Here is a 17,682-nt window from a genome sequence, read left to right as displayed (position 1 = left end):
TCCTGCCACTGGTAAGATCTTCATTCAGGCATGATATCACTAAAAGAAGAAACTTCTTGCAAGTTACTTGAGGTATACATCACTAATGTGATGCACAAGGTTAGCACATTGAAGATGCCTTTTATTTTTATTTTTATTTTTTTTAAATAGAAGAGATTTAACACTACTTCCAGAGGTAAGGTTCCCTAACATTCTAAGATATCAAGACAGTTAACATGTGGACTGTTAACTGCCTGTTTAAATGTTGACTGAATTGTCAATAATTGGTTTACTCTGGATAAGGATCTATCATGAATTGATCACTTAATATGTGCTGCATATTGAATCATAAGGTTTTTGTGTATCATTACAATCCTCACAACAACTCTCTCAAGTAGTTATTTTACATATATGTTTGAAACTCAATGTCAAGTGATTTGTCCAAAGTAAATCAGCTGTTAAGTGGTTTGACCAAGATTTAGGCATATGTTTTTTCAATTCAAAAGTTTTTTGAAGGAATTTTGAATGGATTTATAATTCATTATTAATTTGACTGTTCACCATACTTTTGTTACTTTTGAATGAATGGATACTTTTGAATAAAAGGACCAATCAGTGTATCTACTGTCAAGGTACTGATTAGCATAAAGGAAGAACATAAAAGTCAATTGACTATGAATCTGCTCATTGAGGAATTAGCAGTCTCTCTAGAGACTTTGAAAGTCTTAGGAATTCATCAGAAAGAGAAGGAGCGAGAGGAGGGGTATGCAAGGTAGTGATTACCACCCAAGGAAAAACCCCAGGAAGTGGTACCTGTTCTATAATAGACATGGCTTATTTATTTCTGAAACAGCGTGGTTATGAGGAAAAAGAAGAAACTTCTTGCAAGTTGCTTGAGGTATACGTCACTAAAGTAATGCACAAGGTTAGCACGTTGAAGATTTTTTTTTTTTTAAATAGAAGGGAATATAACACTACTTCCAGAGGTAAGATTCCCTAACATTCTAAGATATCAATTAATTAGGGGGAATTATGATAGGTAAATTTGAGTAGAGATCACCACTAGGTTTTGAGTATATACTTCTCATGGCACATCCCATCAATCTTCTAAAAGAGTTTCTGTGTTATCCATAAGTGCAAATAGAATAAAACCACTGAAACTCACTCTTGCAACTCCCACTCACTCAACTACCCCAAGTTTGGTCTGTATTTGAATATCAAGGAATGCCTTGGAGAGAGGGAGAGAAAGAGAGAGAAAGAGAAAGCCTGAGTGTGGTCTGACTGGCCTGTGTATAGACCATTGCTAGTAATGACGGTAAGATGGACAACTCAGTGTATTTGATTCAGGCTCTGTCAGGCTTTTCTTTTCCTTCTCTCCCCCTCCCTAAGAACCTCCAGATCCACAGTGCCAGGCACAGTTCTGAATCCTGGGAATGCAGTGGTGAACAAAGTATGCATGGGCTGTACCTCTATGGAGCTGACAGTTAAGAGGGAACTAAAAAGAAACATTCCTTTTCCACTTTTCACAAATTTCCCAGCATAAAGGAGCCCACACCAAGTAGAAGTGAATGCTGTGAATTCTGTGACTAACAGTTGATCAAATATATTCAAATAGAGTTTGTTTTAGGGAAAAAACAACAATCTGTTATTCTTTTCCCTGTCTTGTGAATAATCACAGAAGAAAGGAAACAAAGGAGGGAGGGAAGGAGTGAAATGGGAAGAAAGGAGAAACCCTAAATCTGAACAACAGAAAATAAAGTACTCAAGGAGAATCATTCCAATAACAATGGTGTGTTAATTATTGTATAAACTATTTAAAAGACTGAAATATTAGGGAAGATGATACTTGGTAGAACAGAAAGACAAGTTATAATCTAAGCCAATACTGTTTCACAGTACATGGCAATTGCTCTTTCTATTTTATACTATTTCTTTAGATGATTTCTGTATTGCTGACTCTTGAAATGAATGTAATTTTTCTTTCAACTGTATTAACACTGATGTTGAATTTCACCTAATGTCTCAGGTTTTCAGATGTCCTAGATAAGCCAGTGTCCTCTAATATATTGTGTTCTGCTCTATTTCTGACCTCGGGATACATACATTATTCTTTACAGTTTAAAAAGGGAAATATTCATGGTCATGCAACATCTTTAATGCTCCTTGTTTCTCTTTTTGGAAGTCAGTTTGGCCCCTATTACTGTCACTTTTCTCATTTGCTAAATGAGAAACATAAACTATTCAATCCTTGCATTAAAATCTGACACCCCTCAATGAACAATAAGTATTTTTACCTTATTCATTGCATGATGTGAATAATGCTGCAAACCCTTGTACTATACTGAAAAATTACTGCCAAGTTTTATTGATTTTTGTTTGTTGTTTTTTGTTTGTTTGTTTGTTGTTTTAATGGTATGTTCATTCCTGCACTCTGTTCCAAAAGATTAGGTTTTCTCTAGATTTGTTTACATTGCTTGCAGCTTTAAAATATGGTTATTTTAACTTTATGAACCATTTAAATTTGATGCTTCAATGCAATATTTCACTTAACATTGAAGGGAGATTTATATGTATAAAAACACAATACAACCAAGAAATGATGAAATTGCTTTGAGGAAATACTCATTAAAATATAAGTTCATATAAAGGATATAGCTAATAAAAGTTAACCCCACATCAACAAAACGTAAAGTTTTTACTGTCTTTTTAAGCATTAATCTGAGCACCCTGGCTAGTTCAATGCTAACTGGAGCATAATATGCTTACAGTTGGCTTATGTACACCAACTAACTTCTGATTATCTCTCTAGATTTACCGAAGTAAACTGAAATGTACACATATCCAGTTGTTATTGTGACCTTTTCCTAACAGTAATTATAAAACCATCTAAAATATCCTGTTGTTGAACACATGAATAAAAAGATACATACTTGTATACACACACACAAACTTAAAATTTCATTACCTTAAGAAGCATAAGGTTTTCTTTTTACAACCAGCAGGTTGTACTGGTAGGTTTTTCACAAGCTTTGTTTTTAACTTCCCCCATTTCTATCCTAATTTGAAGGGGGACATTACCATTGAAAATGTAATATATACAAGTTTATATTTAATATGATCTTTGGAATTAGAAATAAGTACAAATACCCTACTAGCTCTGAGGTCTTAGGCATGTTTTTAAATTTTAAATCTTCATTTTTCTAGCAGTAAACTCCCTCAAAGTTGAAGCAAGAATTTTCAAAAAGTATGTAAATTAATTATATTAATTATTTCCTCTTTGGGACCATCTCCAATATTCTCTTACTGATGAGAGAGAGAGAGAGGCAGTAGAGGTATATTTACTTTTATTCTCTTGTAAGTATATGCCCAAAGAGAAGAAACAATATAAAATGTGATGCATCTGTTTTTAAGTGAGAAAATATTAAAAATATTTTCAAATAATTTGGGCATATATAGTTAAGATATGTAGATATCTATACTAATCAGGCACCTATTTTGGTAATTACTGTATTAATTGAGTTGCACAAACTTGTAAAATAAAAATTACTCAATATGTTGATTTAGAAATACTGCCTTTTTAATGTTCATATTTCAGTAAACAATTTTATTCAGCCTTTCACTTCACCTTCAATATCTTCATTTTCAGAGCCTTATTTTGTCTTTTTCCAAAGTATATTTACTTCTGAGATATATTGAGATATAAACATTTCTGAATTCAAGTCTGATGCTGTCATTCCGTTTTATTCCACGTCACAAGTCTTTTTTTAATTTTTTTTAGACAGAGTCCCGCTCTGTCACCCAGGCTGGAGGAGTGCAGTGGCGTGATATCAGCTCACTGCAACCTCCACCTCCCAGGTTCAAGCGATTCTTGTGCCTCAGCCTCTGGAGTAGCTGGGATTACAGGCAGCCACCACCACATCCAGCTAATTTTTTTGTATTAGTAGAGATGGGGTTTTGCCTGTTGGCCAAGCTGGTCTCAAACTCTTGAATTCAGGTAAACCACCCCCTCATCCTTCCAAAGTGCTGGGATTATAGGCATGAGCCACCCTGCCCGGCCATAGGTGCCATTTGCATAACATTAAGCATAACTGCATTCATACCTTCTTTTGATAGACATATATTTGTGATTGTCTGCCTTATTGTATTTTTCCATTTCAATTTTTTCCACTTAAGTATACATAAAGCTCAACATGTTTTAGAACATTACATTTACTCCACTGACTGTGATAGAATAAACTGAAACCAGTTGGAGGAAGTATATTCAAATTACATATCAATGTATATGTATATATTACTTTAACACCATACATAACAGAGGATTGTATCAATATAAAACTATTACATCTACGTAGAATGAACTTTTCTGTTAAGTCACAGGCTATTCACACATATTTCTGGGGTTGCAGTAAAATTCTACAGTATCTCATCTTTTGGTTGGTGCTTTGTAAGTTTGAATGCTTGCTTTTTCGTGGCTTGTACGTTGGGACCAAGGAGCAAATTCCAGAGCCTCCAGTCAGAAACTCAACCTTTCAGTGAGGAGAGTGGGAGAGTGCACCTCTGAAGTAGGGCTGAGTGTCATAGTACTATGCTAATGGGGCACATACCCTCAATAGAGAGTCAGTCCTTGTGTGTGATTGTTTATTATTGGATATTGCTGCCACATCCTTGCATTACTTGTCTCTAGGCAGTTATATACCACTATTGTGTTGATTCTTTTATATATGAGCTTTATTGCCCCTCTCTGTTGAACTGTAGGCATTTGGATATGCAAAATAGATTGCACTAATATGTTGACAATGAAAAAAATGCATTGACCCTAGCTGGGAATTTGGAAGCCCTCCCTTATGATATTGATACGTTGTTGTGGCCAGAACTGGGATTTAGATTTAGAATTCATATACTCACACATTCTACAAAATGTTATGAAACATACGTAATATGAAAGATAGTAGTAAAACGAACATGAGTATACACACCAACCACTCTAAGAAATACATAGTTAATATTAGTAGTTAAGCCCTCCATCTGACTTGCCATTTTCACATCGTCTGCTCCCACCAACCATCCCAGAGGTAACTTCTGTCCTGGATTTTGTGTTTATCATTTCCTTGTTCTTCTTTATAGCTCCACTATATGTAGCTGTATCTTCATCAACATACTGTATGATTTTGCATGTTTGTAAACTTTATTTTAATACTAACTCTATTCGTCAGGGTTCTCCAGAGGGACAAAACCAGTAAGATAAGTTTATTAGGGAGAATTGGCTTATAGGATTACAAGGGGAAGTTCCACAGTAGGTCATCTGCCAGCTGGGGAAAGAGAAGCTGGTAGCATTGCTCAGTCCAATTCCAAAAGCCTCGAAACCACGGAAGTCAACAGTGCAGCACTCAGTCTGAGACTGAAGGCCTGAGAACCCTTGACATGCTGCTGGTTCAAGTCCAAATGCTGAAGAACCTGGAGTCTGATATCCAAGGGCAGGAGGAGAGGAAGCTGAGTATGTGACATGGCAGGGAAAGAAAGAGAGCAAGCCAACTCAGCAAGCAACCTGTCTATCCCAGTTCTTCTGCCTGCTTTGTTCTAGCCTTGCTGGCAGCCTATTAGATGGTGTCCACCCCCACACTGAAGGTGGGTTTTCCTCTCCCAGTCCACTGCCTCAAATGCCAATCTCCTCTAGCAGCACCTTCACAGACACACCCAGGAAAAATGCTTCATCAGCCATCTAGGAATCCCTCAGTCTAGTCAAGTTGACACCTAATACTAACCATCACAGTAACACATTGTACCTTTTAGTATCCAACTTGCTTTTATTTTTTGCTCAAAATTTTGTCTAATACATGTGATGTTTGTAGGTGGAGATCACATATTTTCACCATGGTAGTGGTTCATTACATGAATATGCCATTGTGGGAACATGCCATACCTTATTTATCTTTTAGCTGCTTGATAGATTTTAGGTATATTTCTAATTTTTGCAAATTCACGTAATTTTTTGTTAAAATTCTTAAGTATGTTCCATAATGTACATGCGCAGGAATTTAGTATTTTTGTTTGTTTGTACTAAGAACCTTCCCTCCCACACCCGATGTTCCTTTTCAGCATATATATCTAGAACTGAAAGGTTCTGGATTAATATGATATGTACATCCTCAACTATTATAGACAATGCCAAATTATTTTTTAGATTGTCTGTATAAATTAACACTCTAGTTTCTGTGCTAGATTCTCTTCTGCACTTGACATTTACAGAATTTTTAATATTTTCCTGTCTAGTGGGATAAAAGAATGTTACATTATGGTTTTCATTTACATTCCTCTGATTAGTAATGACTTAGAACATACACACAAGTGTGTGTGCACATGTACACATATACACCCACCCATCCAAACCCACACACCCACCCAAATTCGCACATATAGTCTTTACTTTTACCATGTGTGTTTCTTCTCTGGAGTGAAATTGAGGTCATTTCTTTTACCCCTTTTTCTATTCAGTTATTTTTTATTAACTTGCTGAAGTTTACTATATATTATGAATACTAATCCTATTTTGGTTATATGTATTGTCAATAACTTTTTGGCTTATATTTTCTTGATTTTTGTATAGTGACCATTGTGATAGCTTTAGATATACAAGTGTTATTAATTTGAAAGTAATCAAATATGTCAGTGTTTTCCTTTATTATGTATACTGTTACCATATCTTACTAAAAATTTTTCCCCAAGAGATTTGGCCCTAAAAATGTTCTCCTATGTTTTCTCATAAGCATTTTTTAAAATTATGTATTGCTGCCTAACAATATTACCAGAAACCTAGTGGCTTGAAACAATGTACATTGATTATCCCACAGTTTCTGTAGGTCAACTCATGACTTAGTTGAGTGCTCTGCTTTAGGGTCTTTCACAAGGCTGCAATTAAGTTGCTGGCTAGGGCTGCAATCTCATCTGAGACTCAACTGGGGAAGCATATGCTTCCAAGCTCACTGATTGTTGGCAGGATTTAGTACCTTGTAGATTGTTGGACCTAAAGCTTCAGTACTTTTCTGATTGTTGCCTGGGGTCTGCCTTTAGTAGCTTCCATGTGGACCTCTCCATATAGGAGCTTGCTTCATTAAAGCTAGGAAGAGAATCAATAGAGAAACTCTGCCAACAATGTAGCATAAATTATGAAAGTGGCAACCATCATAGTTGCTGCATTCTAATGGTTGAAAGAAAGTCATAGGTCCCATCTGTACTCAGAAGGAGGGGGCTACACAAGGGCATAAGCACCAGGAGATGGGGATAATTTGGGGGGCATATTACAGTCCCTCTGCCACATATTTTGTCTTTCATTTATAAGTATTTAATCTACTTTATATTAATTGTTGTGTCTATTCTGACTTTTTTTTTTTTTTTGGTAAGAATAACCTATTGCCCTAAACTAAAAAGATTGAATAATCGTTTTTTCCCCCCACTAACCTTTAATGCCATCTCTACCAAATATCAAGTCTCTGTATTTTGTAGGAGTCTACTTTGGACTTTCTCTTCTATCCCACTGGCAAATTTGTTTACGTCGATGACAATACCACACTTCTTTATTATTACAGTCTTATTGTTAGCCTTGAAATCTGGCAAGATGAGTCTTTATTTTCCTTCTCATTGTTGTCTTGGATTTTCTTAAGCCTTTCTTCTTACATATGCATTTTAGAATTAGTTTGCACATTTACTCAAAATAAACAAAGATCAATGCATTTTAATTTTAAATTCATTGTATCAGTTTTGGGAGAGTTGACCTCTTTACAGTGATTAGTCACTATTCATGGGCATGGTATTCGTCTCCTTTTATTTAATACTTGGTAATCCTTTGGTAGATTTAAGTCAGAGCACTTTATATATTGTTACTACTGTGGATTATATTTGTTGTTAATTATATGTTCCAACTCTTGCTAGTATATAGAAAATGCAGTTTATTTTTGTGTATTTATATTGTATCAGGGACCTTATTAAATCTTACTAATTCAACAATTTGCCTGTAAACTCTTTGGAGATATTTATGTATACGGTTTGGTAACATGTAATTACTGAGAGTATATTTTCTTTCTAATTTTATAACTTTTTAATATTACTGCATTTGTTAGTACCCCCTGTGAAATACTGAATAGATACAGTAATAGCTGTAATGGGTATTGTGCTATTTATAATGTTAATGGAGTGCTTCTAATATTTCACTACTTTCCAAAATGGATCTTGTGTGTATTTCATAGGTTCATTTTATCAGGATGTGATATTCCCTTCTATTCCTAGTTTGATAAGTGACATCTTATGAATGCATGATGAATTTATTGAATGTTTTTCCTCCATCTTATGAAGATTCTCATGGGTTTCTTGCCTTTATCTGTTAATGTAATGCATTATGTGAAAATCTTTTCTTATTTGAGATTAAATCCAACTTTGTTTGCTATGATAAAATGAGCCTGGGAGTGATTCATTATATTTGTATAGTTTGCTGAATATTCTTTGTTAATGATTAGTTTAAGATGTTTATAGCCACAATTGTAATTGTGATTTGCCTGTAATTGTCTTTTCTCATATTGTACTTGCCTAATTTTGAAGTCAACATGATATTTGTCACATAAAATAAGTTGGAAATCTTTCATTTTTATATTCTTTAGAAGAGTTTGCATAAGATTGAAATGATTTAATACTAGAATGTTCGTTAGAACCTATCTGTAAAACCGTCTGACCATTGCATTTTGTTTGTGGGAAGCTTTTTAACAAAGTGTAAAATTGTATTTTGTGCTTATAGGCTTATTCTATTTAGCTCACATAGTTATTTTGTAAGTCTGTTTTGGCAAGTTGTAGTTTTAAGAATTTGTCTTTTTGGTCTCATTCTGTTACATAGGCTGCATTGCGTGGGGTGACCTTGACCTCCTGGGCGCAAGCGTTCCCCCACTTCACCCTCCCAAATAACTGGAACTACTGCTGCACACCACCACACCTGGCTAGATTTTTTTTAAAAATTATTTTTGTAGAGATGGGGTCTTACTCTATTTACCAGTCTGTCTTTTTCCACATTTATTGACCTAAATTTACTCAAAATGCATATTTGTTGCCTCTCTATTCACCCCTACATATTTTTTTCTATCCTTAATATTGAACATGTGTGCCTTATTTCCTTTTATTATTTAATTGGAGTTTCCCTTTTATAATGTAAGTCTTTTCGAAGATTAACTTTTAGTTTTACTTTGTTTCTAACTTCTATTTTGTGTACATTTGCTGTTGCATTAACTTTGGCTTCTGTTTTTGTGTACATTTGCTGTTGCATTAACTCTGACATCTGATTTTACCTATTTCATTCTATTTTATTTTTTTCTAATTTGCTTTTGATGTTGTGTTTTGTATCTTCTTTAATTAGATAATTAGATATATGATCCTTTTTTTTTTTTTTTTTTTTGGTCAGTGTCCTCCTGCGAAAACCCACCAGGAATAAGCTGGATTTATTGCTTCTTGTAGTGAGAGATATTTAAGAAGTGTGGCGTTTCTCTGGATTAGCTACTCTCAGGAAGTGGGGGTAATACTATGATTGGGTATATGAATAAATCTTATGTGGAAGGAGACATGAGTACAGAGAGGCTAAAGCTGTAATTGATGAAAAAGTAGCCATTGCTTATATTAACCGGGAGACAGGAATGTGCACTATTTTGTGGTTTAGAAAATGTTTATACTTTTTCTGTATTCAAACATGATTATGGTGTAGTTTTGTTTTTGTCTTGATCACTGTGGTGACAGAGTGGCTTTGTTCTGTGAAATGTTCATGTTTAACAAGAGGATATTGGGGCCTGGCTGATGGTAACAGGCCAGCTCCTCAATGTCAGGAGCTATTTTTTTTTATTCTCATTTTAAAATTATTATTTTTTACTATACAAATTTAAGGCTATTAATTTACCTTTTAAATCATATTGCTTATCTTCCACACATTTTGATATGTAGTTTATCCATTAAACCTTCTAAGTGTTTTCTGAATTCCAGTGAAACTCATGGTTGAGTTATTCTTAAATTTATATAGTACTATTTATCTCTTGTTATTACTTTTTATCTTCAGTATGTTGGGACTTTGTTTAGTATTGGTTTGAGATGTAATTTTTCATTTTGATATTATCAAACATTTTGTGGCCTGATGTTTTTAATATACATACTGTAAATAGAAGATAGCTGGATTTTTACTGACATTCTAATAATCATTGTCTTTTATCTGGAGTGTTTATTGATATGCATGGATTTATTTATAATTAGTATGTACTTTCTGTCTATACTTCTTTTAACTATTAATATATTCTTTTTCAGTTTACTTCTTTTTAAAATTATTTTGAGATGATTAATGCCTCCCTTCCTTTTATTAAAAGCAATGCATCCTATATCTATTATTTCAGGGCTTATTATAGAAAAATGAAAAGTGATTATTACTCTTTTATACATCCAGTATTTGTATATTTATTCATATGTTTATGTTTTTCTTTCTGTACCATCATACTGCTCAAGCCTTTATTCTGTGCTCATTTTTTTTCTGCCTTAAATGTATCTTTAATATTTTCTCAATTTTTGTTTGCCTAAAATGTGTCTTTTTACGACATTCATTCTTGCAAGGTAAGTTGGCTGTACCTACAGTCCTAGGTTTATAGCATTTTGAATATATTATTTTACTTATCTCTTTTTACTACTTCTGTTTCCTCAATGAAATAGGAAGCAGAATCAATAGATGAGAAAAAAGATGGGGGAAGAGGTCTTGGAGGCTAGAGAAGAGAAAAGGAGGTACAAAATAGTCATCTAGGAGAGTAAGAGAGTAAAAGGTATGGAGAGGGGAAATTTTGTACCGTTGCCAGACAGTTCTAATGGCCTTCTTGAAAGTAATGGCTGTTCACTTAATGTAAGAAAACTGCTTTACCCCAGCTCTGTTCAGCTGCACACATGCAAGTGTAGAAAAACGGAAAGCTAGATTAGCCAGATTGTGTTTTCCCTAGGAGTGAGTGAGATGACAGAAGAAAAAAAAAAAAAAGATAAGGTTGCATGCAAGGGACTGATTATAGAGGGTAAAGTGGCTATGAGAATATGAGGCCTAGGAAACACTGTAAAAGAGATTTTACATCGTGGCATCCAACATTGTTGGAGTTGAGGTACTAGCTGGTAAGATAAATTAAATAAACTAGTTTCTGTCATTTTCAAGATTGCCTCATGCGCAAGGAAGGCTAGTAGAGCTGAAATCATCACTGCTGCATTCCAGGAAGCTGGAAGGAAGGAGAGAAGAGCAACATCCCAGATGATGTTCTCTTCTGAAAAGAGCCTTTCAATCAACAACTTCCATTTTCTTGAGGTATAATTTTGTAGAAAAGAAAAATTTCTGGAATTACTTGAGATATCAAAACCATCAAAGCAGAGACCTCCACAGATTCAGATTTCCGTGGCTTGGGGGTGGCGGAGGTAAAATGGGTAACCAGCATCTGCATTTTTTAAATGCTCAATCCAGGGGATTCCACTGTGTAGTGGAGGGAAATCCACTGCATTAGGCAGGTAGTAGTCCAGTCGCAGTTGTTTCTTGTTTTCTGCAGTACTTATGTCATATTGTTGCAAACACTGAATTAGTGAACATTGCTCCTGGGGAAGTACAGGGTTAGGGTCCTGGAAGCCTTTGATCACTAAATTTTTATCAATCAGTCAATAAGCTTGGTTCATGAGTGTTTCTGTTTAAAGACACCTTATATAATAAATATTGTTGATTGATTTTTGACATTGAACTCAGAGCCTACAGCACTGTAACTCATACCTGAATGAAGCTTATCTAACACTTGTATTTTCTTTGCAAGGCATATCATAGCCTTCTTTAGCCTAGGAACGCTAGACAGCCCTGCAACACTACACTTTGGGGCCAATTCAAACGGCAAACTCACCAAAAAAATCACACAAAGAAGTGTGAAAAATGTGGCATTAAATAAACCCTTAAAAGTGCACTTGTTTATAGCATGAAAGTGGAAACAAACAGGAAAAGCACTACCTTGTTCAACCTCAGCTGGGAATGTGCTCTCTCTCCAGGTAACACATTTTTTGCCACTCTGCATATATCTGCAAATGACCATTGACAGTGATTATTGATTTTTGAAGTAACATACATTGTAGCAAGAAGACAAACTTACAAATGCAAATCTGCACACAATGAGGATCAACTGCTTCTGAAGTTCTTTGCTTTCCATATGTAGCTCTGGTTTTTCAGAGATCTCTGCTTGAACAACAGCTCCCACAACAGCTCCCACAACAGCTCCCACGGGTGCATTTCTGTGCACGTGTGCTCTCTCTGTCCCACTTTAACAACAAGAATTTTTCTGTCTCTTTCAACCATTTGCAAAAAGTTTTGTTTTAATCTTACCCTTTTACTCATTTTCAGCATTTTTTAAAGTGATATTCTTTGTTCTCATTATAGTACAGTATTGTGGAAGGAGAATGTTTAGAAAAGTCCTTTTTTTGTATTAAAAAAAGGTATGTTTTGAAGAATGTCTTTAAAAATACAGAGAAATATGAGGGGCACCCCAAAAGCCCTCTCTGAGAAATATCTACCAGCATTTTTCTTAATGTTCTTTCACCTTTAGGTTTAGAAAGGTACATGAATAGATAAGTGATCTGAATTGAGATTAAAAGTATAATCTACTTTTCAATAATAAGGTAAATGTAGATCCAATAATATTAATTCTCACACAACTATTGAGCTAATTTCTAATTTATTTGGATATATTTCAAGTTTATTCTTAATAGCTTTCTAAAATACCTTATAGTATCTCCAATGCAATAATTAATGGGTGAAACATACACATTAAGAACTAATCTTATTTTTCTCACATACCCTAAAATGTATTTCAAGTGGATTTATGGCATATATGTAATCACAGACATTTCAAATTACTATGAGGAAATAATTGCTTGTATGATATTGAGGGTAAAAGAGGTAGGACTAACTAATCATTAGACCAAAGCCAGGAACCATGTAAGAAAATATTGAAATGTTTATATACATATCTTTATGTCTTCCCTATATCCGAAAAACAAAAACAATAATAGTAATGACATTAAAAAAAGAGCACCAAATTAGAAAACACGATTGTACCATAAACTGGTAAAGATTTAATATTTTTGGCTGGGCGCAGTGGCTCACATCTGTAATCCCAGCACTTTGGGAGGCCAAGGTGGGCAGATCACGAGGTCAGGAGATTGAGACCATCCTGGCTAACATGGTGAAACCCCATCTCTACTAAAAATAAAAAAAAATTGGCCGCACTTGGTGGCAGGAGCCTAAAGTCCCAGCTACTGGGGAGGCTGAGGCAGGAGAATGGCGTGAACCCTGAAGGCGGAGCTTGCAGTGAGCCGAGATCGAGCCACTGCACTCCAGCCTGGGCGACGGAGGGAGACTCCGCCTGACAAAAAAAAAAAAAGATTTAATATTTTTAACATAGAAAAAGGTTTATATATCTTTAAGTAAAAAAGATACTTTTCAACCTAAAAAGAGAGAAATCAAAGTGATAAAATATATTTAAAACAATCTGTTTTACCAGTTCAGGTATGTGTACTGTTACTTATCTTCCATTTTATAATTATTTCTACTTAAGGTCTTCCTCATGCTATGACGTAAATGGGGGAGAAAGACATACAGGAAAAAAAAGTCTAAAATTTCTTGGAATTTAATCAAAAGTTTTCAGGACTAATTCCAAACACAAAATGAAAAACAGCCTAAAATCCCATGTGGCCGAAACTTTCACTGCTTCTCACTGGTGTAAAGTATCACTATAGAGGACAGGTTCTGCTTACCTAAACAAATGACAATTGTGTGAGGGCCAAAATTGCATGCTTATACCATTTTGTGCAGTTGACATTGGTGGTCATGCCAAAAGGCCAGTTCATTTTAGTTCATCTTTTTGCTTAGTTTGTTGTTTTTTAAAAGACAACCTACTGGATCACTGTTACTAGATCTAGAAGAGCTGCCTACATTAGGTATACATTACACAGAAATCAGCCATCGTCCCATACCCCAACCCCTTAAAAACCATTAGGAACTTCTATTGAACTTAAATTACCAGCCTCAAATTTCCTCTCAAGATAATTTTATTTCAGGCATTTTCCTGTTCTTTCCTACACACTGAATTGCTTTGAGGTCATGCTTTCCAACTTTCAAGGCCTCTCTACATTCAACTTTTGAAAAAAAAAAAGGTGGAGGGGGATTGGTTAAAAGTCACTTGACTTTCAAAAATGGCCTGGGCTCCTTCAGTGATCAGTGGTCATTACAGTGACCAGCTTGGCATCTCAAGCCATAAATGAGAGATTCATTTTTCTCAACCCTCAAAACATTTCTTGTCTCAAACCAAAAGGCACCAACTTATGTTAAAGCTAAGGTTACATTAAAGCTGTGTTTCTTTTATTTGTCTCTTGCTTTAGACAGTAGGGGAGAAGTAACATGGCCAGAGAATAGCTAGACCTAACCCCTGGCCAAAGTAAAAGTCAAAAATAAGCACTTAACATCAAACTTAGAAAAAGCACTCTTGATTGTTTCTATGTTTTTAAGGTATTATGAATGAAAAAATGTAATATATCAAAATATAGGTTATCAGCTATTGTCATTCTTGATTTCATATTTTATGTTTTGGATAGAATTATTCTACTATCCTAGCTTTCCATTTAGGATGATGGCAATGACCATGAAAATGATGGGAGTGAATACTCTTCAGGTACATCCTGTTTCCTTCTGAATGCTCTGTTTCAGATGCTTTTAACAAGGGTACACTGTGACAGACCTACACATGGCTAGTGCTGACCGCTCTTAGCCTCTTACATTTTCTGTTTTCTTCAAGAACTAAAGCAGGCCCACATGCCTAGTTCCTTGAATAGTTCACCAGAAGAGGGACATTCTTTCTCATTGTGATATTTACTTTAAAGCTGGCTCAGTAGAAGTGATGGTGTTTAGGATTTGGATTTCAAAACCCTAAGAAAGTTTCCTTAACTTTCTAATAGATTTGCCTAAGGTCATAAAGTGAGGAACCAAGAAAAAATCCAAAAGTAGTTGTTTCACAAGGCATTCCTTGTTTTCTTCATTTTACACTTCCATTTACCTCTAAATTAAAGAAAGGGTAAAGAGAGAAAGAACAAAATGGACACATTCTCAGCCAGCTTCTGGGTTGTTAGTAAATCGGCCTCATTAGAAAATCCAAGTGTTTTACGGTCAGAAATAGAAATAGTATTAGGAAATCATTAGTATGTAGCTGATGGGTTAAACTAGTACTGGAATGCTATCACTCAAGAAGAATAGATAGCATGGAAAAAATTATAAATAAGATATATATATTTAAGGGGAAGTCAGAAGTTTAAAAAGGTGACTGAAGAGAAGCAATGCTTTAATTGCATCCTGTAAGTTTTAATATATGATATTTTCACTGTTCAGATTATTTTCTATTTTTATTGTTATTTTTATGCATGCTTTAAATTTATCACTCTTAATTTCCAGATAATAGAGATTAGTAGTTATGTTTATTTGATAGCACATTGATAAAATATTGTGTATTATTTTAATACTTGGAGATTTTTTGAAACTCACTTTATGGTTCTGCATATGGTCAATAATTGGAAATTATTAATGTGTCCTTGAAAATAAAGTACATTCTGAAATGTTTGGGCATAGTGTTTTCTATATGTCCACTAATAGGTGACATTGTTTAAATTGTGTAAGTCGTCAACAACACATGTGTGAGTGTGCACACACACACTTTTTTCTAACTCTGAGAGATGCTTTAAAATCTAAGATGGCTTTGTCTGTTTCCTAGTTTTATCAATTTTTGTTCTATGTATATATCTGCTATTAAATTTACTTCTCTCATTCATATAGGGTAAATACCTATGAGTAGAATGTCAGGGTTGTGTGTTACGTGTGTGTTGGATTTTTAACATCCATCTTCATTAATTTAAACCTAAAAGCGCACATGACGGTGTTGTTAATTAGAGGTAGATCTTATCATATATGTCACTGTAGGTAATAAGTATGCTCCTCCCTTTGCCTTAGTCCTTACCCTTCGAACAATGTGATAAGAAGTAGGCCAATTGTCCTATACAAGTATCTGGACAGCCCAATAGCTAGAATAAAGAAAAAAATAATTTTTCTCTGCTTATAAAGGGAGAGGAGGCAGCCGTATCCAACCCTTCTTGAAAGGGACTCCTTACTCCAGCCTTTCAGCATGCATGTATATGAAATCTCTCTCACAGCCAGCTATCCCCTTGTGACCCAGTTTTTATGGAGATATGTCCAGGTTCCTGGAACTGATTCACCTTTGATATGTAAATACCTAGGAAAGTAGCTGCTATTATATTTTCTTGCACCTTGGAGTCTTAACCCAGAACCTAGTACAACTGTAACCATTTTACATAGAAGTTTGACTATCTCATTGGGTCAGAACAATTAAGAAGACAAATGGCTACAGATGTACTTAAGATCTCTAATGGTTTGTGAAAATATTTCTAGGAGGAGAGGGCTTTTCACAGAAAGTGAAAAATCTCGGCAAGTTTTATTTCCATCTATGTAGTATGTTTAACTTCTTAAGAAACTGAAAAGCAGTTTTCAAAAGTTTTTATACAGTTTTACATTTCTACCAGCAGTGTATGAGAGTTCTAGTTTCTCCAAATCCTTCCTGGTAATTGATGGCAATCATACCTTGCGAATACAGGAATTTTCACATTAAATTTGTTTTTAAGTACTGAATTGGCTTTACCTCACAAATGTTTATATATCTCATTTTTATTTCATTCAATTGAATATATATTTGTATCTACCTTACGATATATTATTCAACCATAGGATATGTGCAACTGCATGTTGTTTTAAAACATTTAGAGTTTTATCTCCTATCCTTCTATTAATTTTTTAGTTTGTCATGGCTAAGAAGATGCTTTGTGTGATTTCAATTACTGAGCATTCTTTGATGCGCAGAATACGGTCTATAAATGTACTATACCATGATAAATGTACACAAGCACTTAGAAAGAATGTATATACTGATATTTTTGTATGTAGCACTTTATAATTTTCATTTAGGCAAGGCAGGTGACAATGTGTATATCGTTATTAATTTTTCTTCAACTGAGAGATTTTCTTTAAAATTTCTGTAGTGCAGGTCTGCTGACAAGACATTATTTCCCTCTCACACAAATAGATGCACTCTCTAGGAAGCATTTAGAATGCATATACTGATATTTTTATGTGTAGCACTTTATAATTTTCGATTAAGTCAAGCTAGTTGACAATGTGTATATCATTATTAATTTTCCTTCAACTAGAAGATTTTCTTTAAAATTTCTGTAGTACAGATCTGCTAAGACATTATATCCCTCTCACACTAATAGACACACTCTCTCATTGGAAAATATTTTCATTTTGCTTTAAATTTTTGAAAGATGTTTTCACTGGAAATGGAAATCTTAAGTTGAAAATGTTCTTAGCTTTTGAAATATTATTACACTGTCTTCTGGTTTTTATTGTTTCTGATGAAAGTCAGCAGACATTAATATTATTCCTCCCATGTATGTAAAGTGTTCCTTTTGTATTTCTACTTTGAAGACTTTCTTCTAAGGTTTGAATCAACGATTTGATTATGATGTGTCTAGGTGTGATTTTCTTTGTATTTATTCTGCTGTTGTTAGAACCCCCAAATT

The sequence above is a fragment of the Theropithecus gelada genome, chromosome 18 (assembly GCF_003255815.1).
Source record: "Theropithecus gelada isolate Dixy chromosome 18, Tgel_1.0, whole genome shotgun sequence".
NCBI classification, from domain to species: Eukaryota; Metazoa; Chordata; class Mammalia; order Primates; family Cercopithecidae; genus Theropithecus; species Theropithecus gelada.
The sequence above is the reverse complement of the archived record's forward strand: the minus strand, read 5'-3'. Positions refer to the sequence as shown.